The following is a 19,869-nucleotide window of genomic DNA, read 5'->3' on the forward strand; positions in this document are numbered from 1 at the left end:
TTGGAACATAAAAACATGCATGTTAGCTTCATCCATGTCTCTGAACTCTCCATTGGAGTGAGTGACAGCTTGTTTGTCTCTGTGTTGGTCCTGTGATGGACTGGTGACCTGTCCAGGGTGGAAACTGTCTCTCAGCTGGTAGCAGCAGGGATGGCCTCCACCCCCCCACCACCCTGTGTTGGACTAAGCAGGGACAGCAAATGAACGAATGGATGGAAGTGAAGCAGAGACACGTGCTGTGGTCGATGTTTATGGCTGATTTTTCTTTATAAAACCAGTTTCCTCTTTCTAGAAAGACCAGTGTGTTCAAACTGGAATTGTTTTATTTTACACACAGATCGTGTTTCATCTCTCTAGTAAATATGAGGACCTTTCTTCTTTATTTACTAAAGTTTTATGGGGAAACAGATTCTGGCTGAAGGACAAATACAGTCGACCAGAATCTGAATCCACAAACAAGTTTAGTAGAGAAAAATTAAATCTCCTCATATTTACTAGAATAACCACAGATGAGCTGACATGTGTGTAAACATGAGAAATAAATAAAAACACTGACGTTTGGACTGAAACTGTGTTTTATAGTTAGGGGAAACTATATCTGGTAAAAGGGAAAACACAGCCAGAAAAATCTACTATTGAAATCCCGTGTAAAGACAGAAACCTGTAAATCTTTACTAGAATAATGAAACATGATCTGAAATATTAACAAAACTAAAGTTGATGTTAGAAAATACTCTGTGTGTTAAAGAAAAGGACTAAACTTTTAGTCTAATATAGAAAAAGCTTATTTATTAGAAAAAGAGGTTTTGACTAATGTTACGGCCCCTGCTTGTTGCAGGCAGCTGTGGTCGTTTACGCGCTGATTAGGGACTGCAGAGCGCTGCCCGGAGTGGCCAAGGCCAGCGACTCTGCCCCCGCCCCGTTTTGACTGGCATCCCTCTGGACCAGTCAGGCTGCAGCCCGAAGGAAAGCTGAGGCTGAAAAGGCTGCAGCCGAGGCAGGTCTGGAGGGGGAGAAACCAGAATGGCTCCGGTCTCCCCCTCATGTTGTGCACTGGGTGTGTGTGTGTCGCGACCACCTCCTTTTCCACAATAGGTGTTTAAGTGTTTAGTTGTGTTAAGTTTACTTTGTGGTTGTGTTAGAGCTGGGCTAGGTTAGCGTTTTATTGTGTTGTGACGACGGTCACTTTAGTTTATGGGCCTGTTGCTTTTGTTTGGTTTTAGTTTCCTCACCGAGTTGCGGTGGTGTCTGTGTGTGCACTCGGTGAGTGTTTGGTACAGGTTTTGGTTTGTTTCTTTCTGCAGGTCCGCTAACCGCAGCTCATCTTTTGTTTTACAGGTTGTCCATCACTTACCACGGGAGTTGTAAATAAATGTGCTTTTATTTTGAAATACCATCTGTCCTCACCGTGGTTTTTTGTTACGCCCGTCCCTACCCCTTAAGACGGGTCGTAACACTAAAGTAAAAAAGTAAATAAAAAGTTACGTAGAGCTAATTTAAAATGGTGGAGTTGAACTAAAACTATTAAATAACGTGTAAAGTTCTGCTTTCTACATGTTTCATATCAAGTAAACTAACTGAGATTAACAATCATTACAGGTCATCTTGACAGTCGTGTGGTTGTGAACTTCTTCCAGCAGGTTACTGGACTGTTACAGTAAGATTGTCTCAGTGTTTCAGGAGGATACGAGGAACTAAAAACCTCACTGAGGGAACAACATTCAAACAAGGACTGAAGTCACCTACATGTTATTTTTCTGCTGTGGATCCAACTGAATGATTCATGTTCCTTCGTCCAGGAGAAACATTTCCTATCAGGAGTAACTACCATGACTCAGCAATACTGCTGATGGAGACATTGTCCAGCAGCATTTAAAGCGGGAACTGCTCCATAATGACGTCAACAACTCTCGGACGCTCGGAATTACGAGACAGCGTGAACGCAGCATACGCCACGTTTTGTGTAAAAGTAACGTGATATATTATCTCCCCCACACTTCCCGCATCTCTGACCTCTGTCCCCGCACTTTTTACAGCCATTACAGCCTCTTAATTAAATCTAACATGTAGAAACACATGTTTCCGAGCCACACCATGAGCAAGCGAAGCTAAGACGGCAAACAAACACCGTGTGTGGACAGAGACAGGCTGTCTTTGATGTGATTGACATCTTCACACAAGTTCAGCAAACCAGTCAAGAGACATAAAACTTTAGAAAGTTTCTTCCAAACAAACGGTGAAAGATGAGTAACGCTGCTGGATGTAGATGCTGTTTAGCTAAAACAGAGACGTTCTATATTGTATATTATATATTATATTACCTATGAGGACTTTAAAGGATGACGGATAGATGTCAGTTTAGTTAGCTAAGCTAGCTAGTTAAGGTAGAGGTGGTAGTATCTACTCCCTGACATTTACTTTACCAACTTTTTGGATAAATTGTACTCTTGAGAGTTGTTTTGTTGTAAAATAATCTTTACTTTTACTTGAGTAATATTATTCTAAAGTAACAACAGGCTGCTCTTACTCAAGTAACGTTAGGCTACGGTTTGGCTACTCTAAGATGACTCACTTCTAGGTAGAAAATAAGAATATAAATGTATTTGTGTTCCTTTTACTGTTATATTTACAAAGATTACATTTATTTAGTGGTAGTTAAAGTTTAAAGTACATGAATTTGCTGATTATTATTTTAAAAGAAAGATTACATTAGTGTTATTTGATGAATAAATCAGACGTTAGGCTACACAATACTTCAGTTTTTTCACTACATTTACTACATTTTTACTCTTACTGAAGTAATTAATTGGATGAATTCTCTTTACTTCTATGTAAATAATATTGCTGTAAAGAAACAATAGTCTTACATGAATTTTTGGCTAATCTACCACGTAGGAATAAACCCACTCCTCAATCTGAACAGAACTTGTGCTCACTGTTGTTTTACACATATTTTTAAATAATAAATAAATAATTGTTGTTCATTTATTTGCAGACATTATTCGACAACTGTTTTAGTCAGCAGGCTCTGGTCAAACCGTTTTTTTTAACTGATTAATTTTGCACATGTGTGCTGTCATCGTTGATGATAAATAAATGATAAATAGCATCATCTTAATGCTGAGATATTTATTGTTGTGTCACTTCCACTTGTTGCTTCTTGCCATTAAATTATGTGGCTTATTACCGTGTTACCTTGTCACTTCCATTTCATTTTGGAGCTGATTTTTTTAAAGAGGAAAAGTGTTTTACAGACCTTTTTGTTTTCAGCGTTGTCATTTGGCACTTAATTACCTGGCTACTCACCCTGTAGATGCTCCAGGGTCATTCTGTGTTAGCTCAACCAGAGTTTGGCAGCTTTAGATTTTGACTTTAAAGTGACGTACTATATATCACTATATATATATAAGGAGCGCTGTAGAAACGGCTGCTCCGTCAGTCTGCCTGTTCTTGTTTGTGTCATATGTTGTTTTTGTCTAGTCTTGGATGGGTTGTACTGAAAACATGAATTTCCCTGCAAGGGATTAATAAAGTATTTCTGATTTCTGATCTGATACTATCAAAATCTAAAGAACTAAAGTTGGTTCCCTGGTGCTGTGTTGTTTGTGGTTATGTGGTTCTTTAGCTGCTAAGGATAGACGCAATTGAATGTGAGAGGATGATAAATCCCTCAATAGACCTTTAAGCACTTTGTCCCCCTCACTTCTAAAATGATGGCTACGCCCCTGATCTCCGTTCCTCTGTACTGCAGACGTAGCTCCTACGTTGGGTTCTGTCTTCGAGGAAACGAGGATACTTTGCGGTTTTTAACGAGGAAAACATGAAAACACAAACTTTTACTACTTTTCTTTTTCACCTCTGATAGAAAACCAGAACAAACGGATGAGACACGGAGCCTCGAGACTCGTCCTCGTGTCTTTAGTGTCCTCAACACTGACCTGCCGACCGGTGGTATCAAAGGATGGTCCCGCTTTGTTCCTCCTCGTGGGGTTCTGGTCCTGGTTCTGGTTCTGCTCCTCCATTCTGCTTCTGGTCTGAAGGTCCAGCAGCTCTCCGCTCCGTCTGTAGCCGCCAAAATAAAACAAAGCTTGGACTCCGTGGCGCATGCGCAGCTGTTACGCCACTATGCTGGTTTCACGTACATACGAAACATGAGAACTCAACTCAAAATCCCATCAAGTTCGAGGGAAAACCGAAGATATAAAAATCTAAAATATGGCGGCATCACTGAAGAAAAACAAGAGACACAGAACATACGTGACATATTTATTTAAAATATAAACAATGACTAAACAGAGGATGCGTTTTTCATGTGTGATTCCTAGCAGTAGCTCTGAAATCCCGTGTTCCAGTTGCTCCGTGAATGCAGCAGCATGGACGGCGCTGATCCCGTTTAGTGTGCCTCTAGAGAGAGAGTGGCGCCACCGGAAGCTCAAAACGCTTGCCGATCACGTGGTCCATGTAGCCTCCAAAAGTTCCAGGAAGTGCTTGGCGGCCAATACAAAATAATAAGAAAACTACGATAATCGGTAAATAATGATCAATGAAGGCTTTGCTTTGCAATATTTTTATAGTTGTGTTCATTGATATGAATCATGTTAAGTTTACTAAACCTGTTTGACATCAACAGCAATGTAAATCTAATATTTTCTGTTTTTTTAACTTTATCTTTCAGACTTGACTGAGGCATACCAACAGGTGACGACAATGATGTATCAAGTGACTACACAATAAATCTAGGCTCACAGCATAATGATAACTGTTCTTACAGGAAATCTATATCCAATAAATAAAATTTAGATCCCAATTCATTTAAAATAAATGGGTTATCTATTCTTACTTATTAGTATCTACTTGTGTGAATTGCTTTTAAGTCTTAAGACTTATTTTGACTGAGGCAGACTGACTCACAATATAATGTGTTCTTACAGAAAATCCATGGCAAATAAATAAAATTTTGATTTCAATTCATGGAAAATACATGGCTTTCTATCACTATTTGTTAACTATCCCAAGACTTACTCCCTACATATACATAATAAATCAGACAAACACCCTTTGTTTTCCAAATGCATTTAATACCTAAAAGAATTCCTTTACAATAAAACTTGACTAGATCAGCATGTCTAGCCATTTCTTTTCTCTGCTATCCTTGAATACAGTCTTCACCATGGTATGCTGTGCTGCATGGGGATGCTCCAATCGCTCAGAGAAAGGCGTGCGTATGTATGGCTTCCCCAAAGACAGGGACAGAAGGAAAATATGGATGGCCAAAGTCAGCAGGATACATTTGACCACCATCAGGGACTGAAAACAAAAAATATGTGAGGTAATCATATTAAAACAATGCATTTACACATTTTCAAAGACCATATCATTGGGAAGTTTATTTTTAAATTAAACACATCACAGGGAGATTTATATGGTTGAGGTTGCAGAATATAGAAAAAAAGAGGAAACAACACTTAAAAGTGGCCAAACCAGGAAGGTGAAGAAGAACAGTATCCCAGTTAACGTCAGGCAATCCCAGAACTGATAATACAACATAATTAATATATAATAGTATAATACATAGTGAATATATATGACTGAACTTTTCACCCTGCAATATCAAATGACAGCCCTAATATTGTATAATTGTATGGGCTGTACTATTCCACAAAACAGCTGACTTTCTAGTTATTATGTAAAATGAACGGTGTAATTATTGGCCTGGCCTATAGTGTTAAATGTGTGAAATGCGGTGGTCACACATTATGACCCACATACAGAATCATCTTCATATCTTTGTCCATAATTCCACAGCCTTATAAATATATTAAAATTAAATAAAAATGTAACTACAATCGCTCTCCCTACACATTAACCTCGCTATCAACGGCGTTGGATCAATTTATATTGATGAACAGAATTTACATTCATCAGCCTGTGGCATCTGCTGCTATCAGTGTGCTAGCATAAACTTTTATCGGTTTGTAATCTCTAAATATATTAATCTAGACGGTGATAATCCGTCGACATATTTAATTACTCCTGTCAAGTTGATTTTGATGCACAACTGATATGGAAATATGACTATTCAAACATCTTACCTTGAAGAAGTGTAACTCCGACAATCTGCTCCATTGAAATACGTTGACCGTCGCTTAGCTTTTGCTAACTTCTGGGAACTTTTGAGGGGCTCCATACGCCGCCATTGTTGTGAAAAAACTGAACCATTGCAGTGAACGGAGATGACACCACTCTCTCTCTAGAGACACTCTAGTTCACAGCTCAGGCTCAGCAGTACGTTCGCTCTCGGCTCGGTCTCTTGTTCATTTGTCGCGTGATAGCTACCGAGTCACTGTTGTGCTGTTAAACAATGGCAGGGAGGATGTAGGACACAAATACCTTTATTGTGGTGTGTATTTGCTTCCCTACGTTTTCACATGGTTTGAATTGCTTGTGGCATTACCAGCAGTTTTGTTGCCTTCAGTATTTACTGCTTGAGAATCGCGGACTTTTTTACAGCCACCTGCTGTAAAAATGAACGACATGATTCCTTCAAGATTCGTTCACTTTACTGTTCGAGAGTAAAAGACCTGGGTTAGTGAAAAGAGTCGAACTTCGCATCACTAGTCTGAGAGGTGGCCGGAAGAGCTTACAACAAAACCCGGAACACGGCTGCCTTTCTATCAAAAGTACCGCTTTGGTGCTACTTGCTCTTACATCTGTTCATAATACATTATGAAAAATCAAATAACCACTTTAGTTATTAGGCAAAGAAAATTATCATTTGGTAAAGAAAATAAATCTTTAAGTTCACAATTTTGTGGTGAACCACATTCCTAAAAACAAGATTTCATTTAGTTTAATGTCACAATGTGGTTCTTTCTTACCAGTAATTTACATCCTTTCATCATAATCACCACAATAATCATTTCACACTCACTGTTTAATGTTCAATGTCATTAAGAACAACGACAAACATGTTTTTCAATAAACACTGTTAAACAATAATTAAACTATACCAAACTAGACCAATATTTACAATAAACACTCAAACAATCAGAACTATTTACAATTATTGACGAGCAAGTTCCCTAAATTCTATTTAGGATCTTTCTCCTCCACATGCTGGTATCCAGCCACATTCTGCTCATCAACAGCCTGCCAATGTTATGAAGCAGAAAACAGAAAATTACTGTTTAAAACCTTTAGTTTCAATAACATGCGTGAACATACAGTATGTAGAAAACAGCAGCAAATAACTGTTACTGACACAGTTTCATGTGAGGAATCTCCAGCCTCAGATATGCCAGAGGCCAGCGTGGAGGAGGTGCTGGGAGCAGGTTGAACCTCCATATCCAGCACTGTGGCTCGTCTGTGAGGTCAGAAAAGCCCTCATCTTCCTCATCAAGCACCACATCGTGCTCCTCAACCAACCGGGCGGTCTCCTCTGAGTCAGGGTTCATGTCCTGCAGCTCCTGACCAGTCTGCTGGAACAGATACTGAACTCCTACGAGTTCGCCTGAGACAAGACCGAATAAATAAACACCATGCAGACTGGAATGAGTAAAAACCAGTCGGCTGGAAGGATCATGAAATACATACACAGTAACAAAAGGCTAAATGTTGTTTTCACTAAGCAACACAGTTTCACAGGTAAACAGTACAACACAAGAGTTTTCAGAGAGATGCAGCCTCATGCTTTTCCTTTGTCCTGGTAACACTGATGTAATTCTGACCTGTGTAACATGAGGACGGACAGAACTCTGGCGCCACCTTTCTGCCAAACAGCTTCTTGTAGGTTTGGTTGACAGAATGCAGCAAATCACCAGAGTAGCAGCACAAAGGAGACTTCTCAGTTGCCATGGCAGCAACACCTGGTCCTGGTTCCACCTGTGTAGCCCTTCCAACAGGTAAACCTGAACATTCAGGCTGTTGGCACTGCTCCCTAGAAGTACATTGAAACGTAACATGAAATATCAAACTGAAACATTATTGGCGGACACAACACATGAACCACATCACACACACACCCACACGTCAACAATAACACACACGTTCTGGTTTCAGTTCTCTCAACACAAACCTGCTATGAAGCGGTTTAGCTGCAGATGAAAAGACTCCAAGGAAGTTGAGCCTCTGGTTCACCTAAACACCGGCAGACACACACCTCCCTTGGTCAGCTCCCAGTTTTAGTGCAGAGAGCAACACCTGGTGGATCTTGGATGCTCTTCACATGCTTCTTCTGGACCCGCCAGATGTGCTCCATCCTCTCCCGATCAAACAGAGGAACACCAAGGGAGTTTGGGGGTCTAGAGCCTGAACAAAGTTTTATCATCAGATGTTTAAATCTGTAGGAAAAGACTTTAATGCTGGACAGAGAATGAAGTGTAGAACTACAGATGCTCTGGCTGAAAAGGTCATCACTCACTGAGATGCAGTGCTGACCGGAGAACCAGTAATCTCCACCTTCCATGACTTGTTTCTGTAAAACAGAGTCTAAGTAACTTGTATTAACAACCCACTTTTAAACAGATGACGTGTGATTGCAGTTTACCTGAGACACTTTCCTGGCCATGGCGACATTCGGCTCTGCAGCTGCAACATGTGAACCACCAAGTCTTGGTTTGGTAAACTGAAAGGTAAGAACTGTGTAATGAGAGGCCGTTTACTGAACTAAATATATTTATCTGTAGCAAAGAGAACTAATATTAAACATGTGTCATTGTGAAACGGAGCTTATTATGTTTTAAACTGTTTACCTGTTCACATTCGTTCTGCTTGTAAAGCTGGTATTGTGATAACTGTGTGGGGTATTTTAGTGACGCTGGCCCTTTAAGAGCAGCTCCAGACTAGAGCACGCAGGCTCGTAGGTTTCCGTCACACCGCGTGCTGCCAGCAGGAGTACTGGAGTAGTGATGTACGATGCCACTCGCTTTCTTTTTGATCCGATACCAAGTAAAATACAAGTCAGTATCGGCGATACCGATCTGATACCGGTCTGATACCGGTCTGATACCGATCTGATACCGATCTGATACCGGTCTGATACCGGTCTGATACCGATCTGATACCGGTCTGATACCGGTCTGATACTTTGTCCAGAAACTTCATGTGTTTGGAAAATCACTTTGAAAGCAGCTCCGCTGAGGAGAAAGGAAGTGGTGGTAACATTTTCATAGAATACTTAGTCAATCAAACTTAAATTACCAGTAAAATTGATAAATAAATACATAAATACCACAATAACTGCATGTTTGTCAACACCTACATATTAAAATATTTAGTTTAGTCAGGCTGGGAGGTGGCGCAGACAGGAAACAGCTCTCTGGAGGGCAGCCAGGAGGCCGCGACCACAGGAGCTGGATAGTCCAGCAGGATCCACCCAAAGACAGGCCCTGGAGTTAAAGGTGGAGGAGAGTGTCCCCCTCTTGTTGCAGGAACCAGAGGTGAAGAAGGAGCCTTCCTTCTGCTGCTACACCTGTACAGAAACACAACAAAGAAGTTCTTACAGCTTTTACAAGTAAACTAAGCTGACAATCATCAGGAGCTCCTAAAAAAAAAACCCAGACAGCAACAAGATGTATCACATCAACAACCAAAGTACCAAAGACACACACATAAATAATAATAAAATAATCCTAAACAAAAGTATTTCTTAGTGTATAAACACACTGGACAACTCAGTGACTGTCAGCATGAAGAGGATGAGGAATGAGGAGCGATCAGAGATGAGTGTGATCCTGCAAACGCGATCACGTCTCCACGGAGACTAGAGGCAAACTAGGACGGCCTAGAGATCGGGGTGATCGTTGGTAATCCTGGAGCACGAACCCAAGCCACCCCACCACAAAGACTACCCTGGACCCACCCCAAGGGCGGCAGAGCAAAGCCCCAGCCAGAGCCCCCCGGGGTCACAGGGTCCAGGCCCTGGTGGGCCAAGATCGGCAGCTGCCGACCCAGCCAGACACCAGCCATCCAGGGTGGCCAGAACGAAGGGCCCAGGGCTTCAAAACCCAGAGGCAGCCCCTCCTCCACCCACTCCAACCCTCCCTCCTCCACCCAACCTGTTACCCACATCTATCCACCCTGTAACCCCATCGGGGTCACCCCTCACTCAGCTGTCCTGTTTGTGGGCAGAGGGCTTCCACCTGAAGACCATGGGTGGATATCAGAAGCCTTGTTTAAGATCGGGGGTAAAGGGAAAACTGGAGCTCCAGGACAACCTGAAGCTGTGGTACTACCCACCTCAGCCGAGTCTCTACCACCAGGAGCCTTCACCAGACCGTGTTTTCACCCATCCACTACTCGTCTGGATGCTCTATAAGCTGTGGAAGGTTAAGATGGTCTGCCCCAGTCCTTCTTGTGGTGGCATCAGCTGGTAAAACTCAGTTAAGGAACTCCTTAAATCATCTGAACATGGATTCAGCACAACGGAGGATTAAAAACAATTAAGATTATCACTGAGTAACACAAACCTCACCAGTCTGATGCTCCTTTCAGAGCTTGACCCTCCCCAAGACCAGTTTGGTTTTACTGGAACTCTTATCAGATGGAGATTAAGTAGAAGAGACAGAGGAAACAATAGAGCACGGAGGGAAATGACTTATTACACCGATGCTGCTCAAACAGTCAACAAATTACAGCAATGAATCTAGTTTTTATATCTAGTCGGTAAAGACTGATATGTTAAGAATAGGGCTGCCACAAACGACTATTTTGATAATCGATTAGTCATCGATTATTTTTTCGATTAGTCGACTAATCGGATCATATATAAATTGGATACAAAACCTAGATTTTACATCTAATTTACATATGATTATATTATGAGGTATATGCTAACTAAAATAAAGACGATTAAGATGGTAGTTCATTAAACCTTTAATGAAATATGCAGCCTGTAGCAACAAACACGTATCATAAAGTGCAAACAGTTGATGGAATAAGGATAAGGCACTGGCCAAAACAACACAAAATACTTTTTTTCCATCATCGGTATGAGAAACTAAGTTTTACGCTAATGTTGTTAGCTTAGCCAGTTAGCTTACCTAGACGACGGTCCACCTTCCTCGTTGTCGCAATCAGCCACAATGTGCTTCCTTTTCAGGTGCTCGTGCATCGCACTTGTACTGTTGTGGAAGGCAAGTTTTGCCTTGCAGATAACGCATTCGACAGCTTTTTCTTCTGTTTTCTTAAAATGTTCCCACACTTTAGAAGTCCGTTGCCGGGTAGCCATGATGATACAAAAGCCCGTCTGGTTTTACTTCCGGTGACATCACGTCTGACCCCGATTACCTCTACTGCGCATGTGTGCCATGGACAGAAACGCAGAGGCGGCAGTGGAAAATGCCGCTGCAGGTTTCTTTTTAAAATAACGAAGCTTCGACTATTAAATTAGTTGTCGACTATTAAAATAGTCGACATAATCGTGACTAGTCGACTAATTGTGGCAGCCCTAGTTAAGAACATGGAGACGAGACCAGAGAGTTATCTGAGATGACGACTAAGAAAAGAGACTGCAATGAAATCTGCACGTTAATCTGAGGTACGAGTAGGAGACCTGCAGTAAAACTCACTGGTAAGACCCCCCAAAGAGAACAAATCCCTCCTATATGATGCATGTAAGGGGGGAGCCCCCCCATTTTGAAAAATGAATTTCAGGCCCTGAAATTAACGGACTCTGGCAGAGGCTGAATGAAGAGGACCAGCAGCGGGTTGTTTATGCAGCTGCATCAAGAGACTTTTAAGTGGACGCGTCCGAGTTTCATTTCATTTCAGGATTCATTTAAATTTGTGAGACTTTTTCTTCAGATAAAATCTTTCATGATGACAGGCTTTAATATTTAAGACAATTTAATAATATTTAACATAAAGCTGGTCAAAACCTCATAAATAACATCACATCATAATGATATTTATAAACAAAAATAACATTTTTTACATTTGTTATGCGATTAAAATGTGATTAATTGAGATGAATTAATTACATACATGTGTATATAATATACAAAGTTTCCATCACTCTGACTTTAGGTTGTGTTATTGTGGTTGTTTTGAATAAAACAAAGTACTACATCAAAAACTGATCTCAGCTGCAGGAATTGAGGCCGTGTTGTTCAAATAAGAAAACTTTATCGTTACAATTAATTTTCTAATAAATGTTACAAAGAGACTGAAACTAACTCAGCAGTTAGTGATAATCTACCCTGATCCATCATCCACTCAGGTCAATAATCCACTGCCACAATGGTCCAAAATAATCAATAACAGGCCCAATATTTATTAGTTATTTAATAAATAACTGCTGTTTAGAAAGCATCACACACTTCTACTCATAGGCCTATAAAAGCCACAGTAAACTTAATAAATGAATCATCAGTAATCCTAAAGTAATCTAAGTGTCAGTCAGTCCATTCACGTATGAAATGTTCATTTTAATTTAACCAACTTTAATAAATGAAACACTAAAACTGATTCATGAGTTAAACTCCTAGCTAGCTAACTAGCATTTAGCCGAGGCTAGCTGAGCTAGCTAGCAGTACTAATTACAATCTCTCTCTCTCTCTCTCTCTCTCCACATCACGCGCCAGTGTCCCACCTCTGACTGTCTCTCTTCCTCCGTTTTTCTGAACCGCTACGGTAACTTCTTCCTGAGGCCATGACGCCGTTTTCCTTTTATCTCCTCACTAACAGGAAAGATGGCGACCTGTCAATCATCCCGATCCTGCACGTGAACTCGTCCTCTGGAAGCTACGTAGAACTGTGTCACCATACTGTACTACAAACAGCTGCTACGTTACTGCGCATGCGCGGCACGTATCCATGACACCACGCTGCCTTTCTGACGTAGCGTTCGGTGAGACATAATAAAGACAAGTTTAGAACGTCTCCTTCTACAAGCAGCTCTGAAAACCTGTTAGAGAGACTCTGGACCTGCTGGATGAAGGAAGCTTTCCTGATTTATGGAGGAGTTTTATTTTTCTCAGATTGTAGAAGGAAACGTTTCTGGTAAGTGGAACATTAAGGAAACTAAAGAGAGGAAGGAGAGCAGCAGAAGACCTGCCTGCAGCTGTTACAAGGTAGGAGGGATTCAACCTCTGAACACATAAAGTTAAAGAAATATATTTCTAATTGTTCATTTAGCAAATGACTTCAAAGTAAACTGAAGTCATTTCACATTTTATGGTTTAATATGACTGAAATGTTTAGAAAAATAGTGCCCATGTAGTTACACACATGACAAAAGTGTAACTACATTACAAAACTTTGTCATATTTTTCCAGTTTTCCAAACATTTCAGTCACATTATGTCACAAACGTGAAATGAGTTCAGTTTTCTGAGATGTCATTTGCTAAATGTAAACTTTCTGCCAGCTTCAAACAGTTTAGATTAGACAGTAAATATCTGATTATGTGACTTCTAGAAAACTGACCTCATATCCATCTTTCAAACTTGTGCAGCTGCATTTAATGGTAACCAGTTTCTATGTGTTTGGTCGTTTCTATCACAGTTTCAGCCGTCAATAACATGGTCTGTGGGTTTATCCCTTGATCACTCACACAATTCCAATTGGAATACCACTGAACCCTCGAGCCCCTCGCGGGAGCGCGCCCGTGAGTGCAGGAGTGCTCAAGTGTTCCATTTGGGATTCGACCACAGTTCTACGTAGCTTCCAGAGGACCAGTTCACGTGCAGGATCGGGATGATTGACAGGTCGCCATCTTTCCTGTTAGTGAGGAGATAAAAGGAAACGGCGTCATGGCCTCAGGAAGAAGTTACCGTAGCGGTTCAGAAGAACGGAGGAAGAGAGACAGTCAGAGGTGGGACACTGGCGCGTGATGTGGAGAGAGAGAGAGAGAGAGAGAGAGAGAGAGAGAGAGAGAGAGAGAGAGAGAGAGAGAGAGAGAGAGAGAGAGAGAGAGAGAGAGAGAGAGAGAGAGAGAGAGATTGTAATTAGTACTGCTAGCTAGCTCAGCTAGCCTCGGCTAAATGCTAGTTAGCTAGCTAGGAGTTTAACTCATGAATCAGTTTTAGTGTTTCATTTATTAAAGTTGGTTAAATTAAAATGAACATTTCATACGTGAATGGACTGACTGACACTTAGATTACTTTAGGATTACTGATGATTCATTTATTAAGTTTACTGTGGCTTTTATAGGCCTATGAGTAGAAGTGTGTGATGCTTTCTAAACAGCAGTTATTTATTAAATAACTAATAAATATTGGGCCTGTTATTGATTATTTTGGACCATTGTGGCAGTGGATTATTGACCTGAGTGGATGATGGATCAGGGTAGATTATCACTAACTGCTGAGTTAGTTTCAGTCTCTTTGTAACATTTATTAGAAAATTAATTGTAACGATAAAGTTTTCTTATTTGAACAACACGGCCTCAATTCCTGCAGCTGAGATCAGTTTTTGATGTAGTACTTTGTTTTATTCAAAACAACCACAATAACACAACCTAAAGTCAGAGTGATGGAAACTTTGTATATTATATACACATGTATGTAATTAATTAATCTCAATTAATCACATTTTAATCGCATAACAATGTAAAAAATGTTATTTTTGTTTATAAATATCATTATGATGTGATGTTATTTATGAGGTTTTGACCAGCTTTATGTTAAATATTATTAAATTGTCTTAAATATTAAAGCCTGTCATCATGAAAGATTTTATCTGAAGAAAAAGTCTCACAAATTTAAATGAATCCTGAAATGAAATGAAACTCGGACGCGTCCACTTAAAAGTCTCTTGATGCAGCTGCATAAACAACCCGCTGCTGGTCCTCTTCATTCAGCCTCTGCCAGAGTCCGTTAATTTCAGGGCCTGAAATTCATTTTTCAAAATGGGGGGGCTCCCCCCTTACATGCATCATATAGGAGGGATTTGTTCTCTTTGGGGGGTCTTACCAGTGAGTTTTACTGCAGGTCTCCTACTCGTACCTCAGATTAACGTGCAGATTTCATTGCAGTCTCTCTTTTCTTAGTCATCATCTCAGATAACTTCAGATAAGTTCAGATGATTTAAGGAGTTCCTTAACTGAGTTTTACCAGCTGATGCCACCACAAGAAGGAATGGGGCAGACCACCTTAACCTTCCACAACTTATAGAGCATCCAGACGAGTAGTGGATGGGTGAAAACACGGTCTGGTGAAGGCTCCTGGTGGTAGAGACTCGGCTGAGGTGGGTAGTACCACAGCTTCAGGTTGTCCTGGAGCTCCAGTTTTCCCTTTACCCCCGATCTTAAACAAGGCTTCTGATATCCACCCATGGTCTTCAGGTGGAAGCCCTCTGCCCACAAACAGGGCAGCTGAGTGAGGGGTGACCCCGAAGGGGTTACAGGGTGGATAGATGTGGGTAACAGGTTGGGTGGAGGAGGGAGGGTTGGAGTGGGTGGAGGAGGGGCTGCCTCTGGGTTTTGAAGCCCTGGGCCCTTCGTTCTGGCCACCCTGGATGGCTGGTGTCTGGCTGGGTCGGCAGCTGCCGATCTTGGCCTACCGGGGCCTGGACCCTGTGACCCCGGGGGGCTCTGGCTGGGGTTTGCTCTGCCGCCCTTGGGGTGGGTCCAGGGTAGTCTTTGTGGTGGGGTGGCTTGGGTTCCTGCTCCAGGATTACCAACGATCACCCCGATCTCTAGGCCGCCCTAGTTTGTCTCTAGTCTCCGTGGAGACGTGATCGCGTTTGCAGGATCACACTCATCTCTGATCGCTCCTCATTCCTCATCCTCTTCATGCTGACAGTCACTGAGTTGTCCAGTGTGTTTATACACTAAGAAATACTTTTGTTTAGGATTATTTTATTATTATTTATGTGTGTGTCTTTGGTACTTTGGTTGTTGATGTGATACATCTTGTTGCTGTCTGGGTTTTTTTTTTTAGGAGCTCCTGATGATTGTCAGCTTAGTTTACTTGTAAAAGCTGTAAGAACTTCTTTGTTCTGTTTCTGTACAGGTGTAGCAGCAGAAGGAAGGCTCCTTCTTCACCTCTGGTTCCTGCAACAAGAGGGGGACACTCTCCTCCACCTTTAACTCCAGGGCCTGTCTTTGGGTGGATCCTGCTGGACTATCCAGCTCCTGTGGTCGCGGCCTCCTGGCTGCCCTCCAGAGAGCTGTTTCCTGTCTGTGCCGCCTCCCAGCCTGACTAAACTAAATATTTTAATATGTAGGTGTTGACAAACATGCAGTTATTGTGGTATTTATGTATTTATTTATCAATTTTACTGGAAATTTAAGTTTGATTGACTAAGTATTCTATGAAAATGTTACCACCACTTCCTTTCTCCTCAGCGGAGCTGCTTTCAAAGTGATTTTCCAAACACATGAAGTTTCTGGACAAAGTATCAGACCGGTATCAGACCGGTATCAGACCGGTATCAGATCGGTATCAGATCGGTATCAGATCGGTATCAGACTGGTATCAGATCGGTATCGCTGATACTGGCTTGTATTTTACTTGGTATCGGATCAGAAAGAAAGCGAGTGGCATCGTACATCACTACTCCAGTACTCCTGCTGGCAGCACGCGGTGTGACGGAAACCTACGAGCCTGCATGCTCTAATCTGGAGCTGCTCTTAAAGGGCCAGCGTCACTAAAATACCCCACACAGTTATCACAATACCAGCTTTACAAGCAGAACGAATGTGAACAGGTAAACAGTTTAAAACATAATAAGCTCCATTTCACAATGACACATGTTTAATATTAGTTCTCTTTGCTACAGATAAATATATTTAGTTCAGTAAACAGCCTCTCATTACACAGTTCTTACCTTTCAGTTTACCAAACCAAGACTTGGTGGTTCACATGTTGCAGCTGCAGAGCCGAATGTCGCCATGGCCAGGAAAGTGTCTCAGGTAAACAGTAATCACACATCATCTGTTTAAAAGTGGGTTGTTAATACAAGTTACTTAGACTCTGTTTTACAGAAACAAGTCATGGAAGGTGGAGATTACTGGTTCTCCGGTCAGCACTGCATCTCAGTGAGTGATGACCTTTTCAGCCAGAGCATCTGTAGTTCTACACTTCATTCTCTGTCCAGCATTAAAGTCTTTTCCTACAGATTTAAACATCCGATGATAAAACTTTGTTCAGGCTCTAGACCCCCAAACTCCCTTGGTGTTCCTCTGTTTGATCGGGAGAGGATGGAGCACATCTGGCGGGTCCAGAAGAAGCATGTGAAGAGCATCCAAGATCCACCAGGTGTTGCTCTCTGCACTAAAACTGGGAGCTGACCAAGGGAGGTGTGTGTCTGCCGGTGTTTAGGTGAACCAGAGGCTCAACTTCCTTGGAGTCTTTTCATCTGCAGCTAAACCGCTTCATAGCAGGTTTGTGTTGAGAGAACTGAAACCAGAACGTGTGTGTTATTATTGACGTGTGGGTGTGTGTGTGATGTGGTTCATGTGTTGTGTACGCCAATAATGTTTCAGTTTGATATTTCATGTTACGTTTCAATGTACTTCTAGGGAGCAGTGCCAACAGCCTGAATGTTCAGGTTTACCTGTTGGAAGGGCTACACAGGTGGAACCAGGACCAGGTGTTGCTGCCATGGCAACTGAGAAGTCTCCTTTGTGCTGCTACTCTGGTGATTTGCTGCATTCTGTCAACCAAACCTACAAGAAGCTGTTTGGCAGAAAGGTGGCGCCAGAGTTCTGTCCGTCCTCATGTTACACAGGTCAGAATTACATCAGTGTTACCAGGACAAAGGAAAAGCATGAGGCTGCATCTCTCTGAAAACTCTTGTGTTTTACTGTTTACCTGTGAAACTGTGTTGCTTAGTGAAACAACATTTAGCCTTTTGTTACTGTGTATGTATTTCATGATCCTTCCAGCCGACTGGTTTTTACTCATTCCAGTCTGCATGGTGTTTATTTATTCGGTCTTGTCTCAGGCGAACTCGTAGGAGTTCAGTATCTGTTCCAGCAGACTGGTCAGGAGCTGCAGGACATGAACCCTGACTCAGAGGAGACCGCCCGGTTGGTTGAGGAGCACGATGTGGTACTTGATGAGGAAGATGAGGGCTTTTCTGACCTCACAGACGAGCCACAGTGCTGGATATGGAGGTTCAACCTGCTCCCAGCACCTCCTCCACGCTGGCCTCTGGCATATCTGAGGCTGGAGATTCCTCACATGAAACTGTGTCAGTAACAGTTATTTGCTGCTGTTTTCTACATACTGTATGTTCACGCATGTTATTGAAACTAAAGGTTTTAAACAGTAATTTTCTGTTTTCTGCTTCATAACATTGGCAGGCTGTTGATGAGCAGAATGTGGCTGGATACCAGCATGTGGAGGAGAAAGATCCTAAACAGAATTTAGGGAACTTGCTCGTCAATAATTGTAAATAGTTCTGATTGTTTGAGTGTTTATTGTAAATATTGGTCTAGTTTGGTTTAGTTTAATTATTGTTTAACAGTGTTTATTGAAAAACATGTTTGTCGTTGTTCTTAATGACAGTGAACATTAAACAGTGAGTGTGAAATGATTATTGTGGTGATTATGATGAAAGGATGTAAATTACTGGTAAGAAAGAACCACATTGTGACATTAGACTAAATGAAATCTTGTTTTTCTCTGATGAGGAATAATCTAGTGAATATATTCATATAAAATAATAATATTTAAATAAACTTTTCCTCCACCCAACCTCCCATCTCTCCTGGGTAGGCTGGGTGGTGTTTCATCTCCAGCTCGGGTCCTCTACCAGAGTCCTGGGAGCTTGAGGGTCCTACCAGTATCTTAGCTCTTAGCTGCTCTTCTGGATGGAGATGTCTGATGGTTCTCCAGGTTTCTGGTGGAGCTTCTTCTCCAGTGTGGAGGACACGGCCTCCAGTGATCCCATGACCACTGTTACTACTGCTGCCTTCACCTTCCAGGCTTTCTCCAGCTCTATCTTGGGTTCTTGGTATTTCTCCAGTTCCTCGTGTTTCTTTGTCCTGATATTTACCTGGGGTCCTGCCTGGTGTGGTAGATCTGGGTCTCGATTGTCCTGGTACTCAAGTCTTGCTCCTGTGCTGCCATGATTAGTGCCTCTGTGCTGTCCTTCAGTCCAGCCCTCTCTAGCCGTTGGTTGGACTTGTTCCACCACGTCGGCTGTCTGTCGGTGGTACATCCCATGCAGGGGTGTTGTTTGTTTGTGGAAGCAGGTGATGTGGAAAAATAGTTTCAGGTAAGAAGAAGAGCTCTGGACGCCATCTTCATGTATAAAAAATAATGATTTTATTACAAGAAGTGATCTTAAACAGATCTGCAGAGTCTGTGAGGTCTCTGGCCAATCTTGAGAATCCCAAAACCACATGTGTGAGGCGCCTTATCTACCTTTCAAACAAAGACATTCCTTAAGTTCTGAGTTGACCAATCCTGTGGAAACACACATGTTTACATAGATGGTGTTTGTGTTGAAGTCCAGTCTCTAAGACAGAGAACCTGGTAAGAACCTGAGTGTGTCTTACATCAGCCCGTCTCTACATGGAGTCTAAAATTAACTACTCTTAGCAAACTGCAGTCTGCTTAAGCTGCAGCCCAGTATATCCCAATCTATGTCATTTTAATTCATTCTAACTATAAAATGTTGATAATAAGACACTTCAGGGACTCGTCCTCCCATGGTGGTTCCTCCATTTCATTCTCCTCCAGGTTCTATTGTCTGAGACATTCACTCAGTGCTTCGTCCCTTGGGTCCATCTTCCTGATGTGTTCATGGAGCTTGTTTCGTCTTGGATAGTGGCCCTGATGCTCACTAGTCCTCATCCTCCCTCTTTGTGCTTAGCGTAGAGTCTCTGGACACTGGATGTGGGTGGAAGCCTCCACGCATGGTGAACAACTTCCGTGTTTTAACATCTGTGGTCTGAACTTCCTCCTTTGGCAGCTTA

General features: G+C 41.8%; 1 long non-coding RNA gene across 5 annotated transcripts; it reads right to left on the reverse strand.

Annotated features, from left to right (window-relative positions):
• Positions 1-6,919: 6,919 nt before the first annotated feature.
• LOC121635325 lies at positions 6,920-12,790 on the reverse strand. 5 transcript variants are annotated; one of them, XR_006009391.1, is made up of 8 exons: positions 12,590-12,790; positions 10,237-10,532; positions 9,260-9,469; positions 8,546-8,623; positions 8,420-8,473; positions 8,075-8,307; positions 7,728-7,936; positions 6,920-7,510 (listed from the first exon to the last, which is right to left on the reverse strand). It is a non-coding gene; the product is annotated as an uncharacterized LOC121635325 (long non-coding RNA). The 5 variants fall into 5 exon arrangements; XR_006009389.1 differs by lacking the exon at positions 10,237-10,532 and having other exon boundaries at positions 12,590-12,784; XR_006009390.1 differs by lacking the exons at positions 9,260-9,469; positions 10,237-10,532 and having other exon boundaries at positions 8,546-8,637; positions 12,590-12,779.
• Between the last annotated feature and the right edge of the window lie 7,079 nt (positions 12,791-19,869).

Source organism: Melanotaenia boesemani, chromosome 24 (assembly GCF_017639745.1).
Source record: "Melanotaenia boesemani isolate fMelBoe1 chromosome 24, fMelBoe1.pri, whole genome shotgun sequence".
NCBI lineage: Eukaryota > Metazoa > Chordata > Actinopteri > Atheriniformes > Melanotaeniidae > Melanotaenia > Melanotaenia boesemani.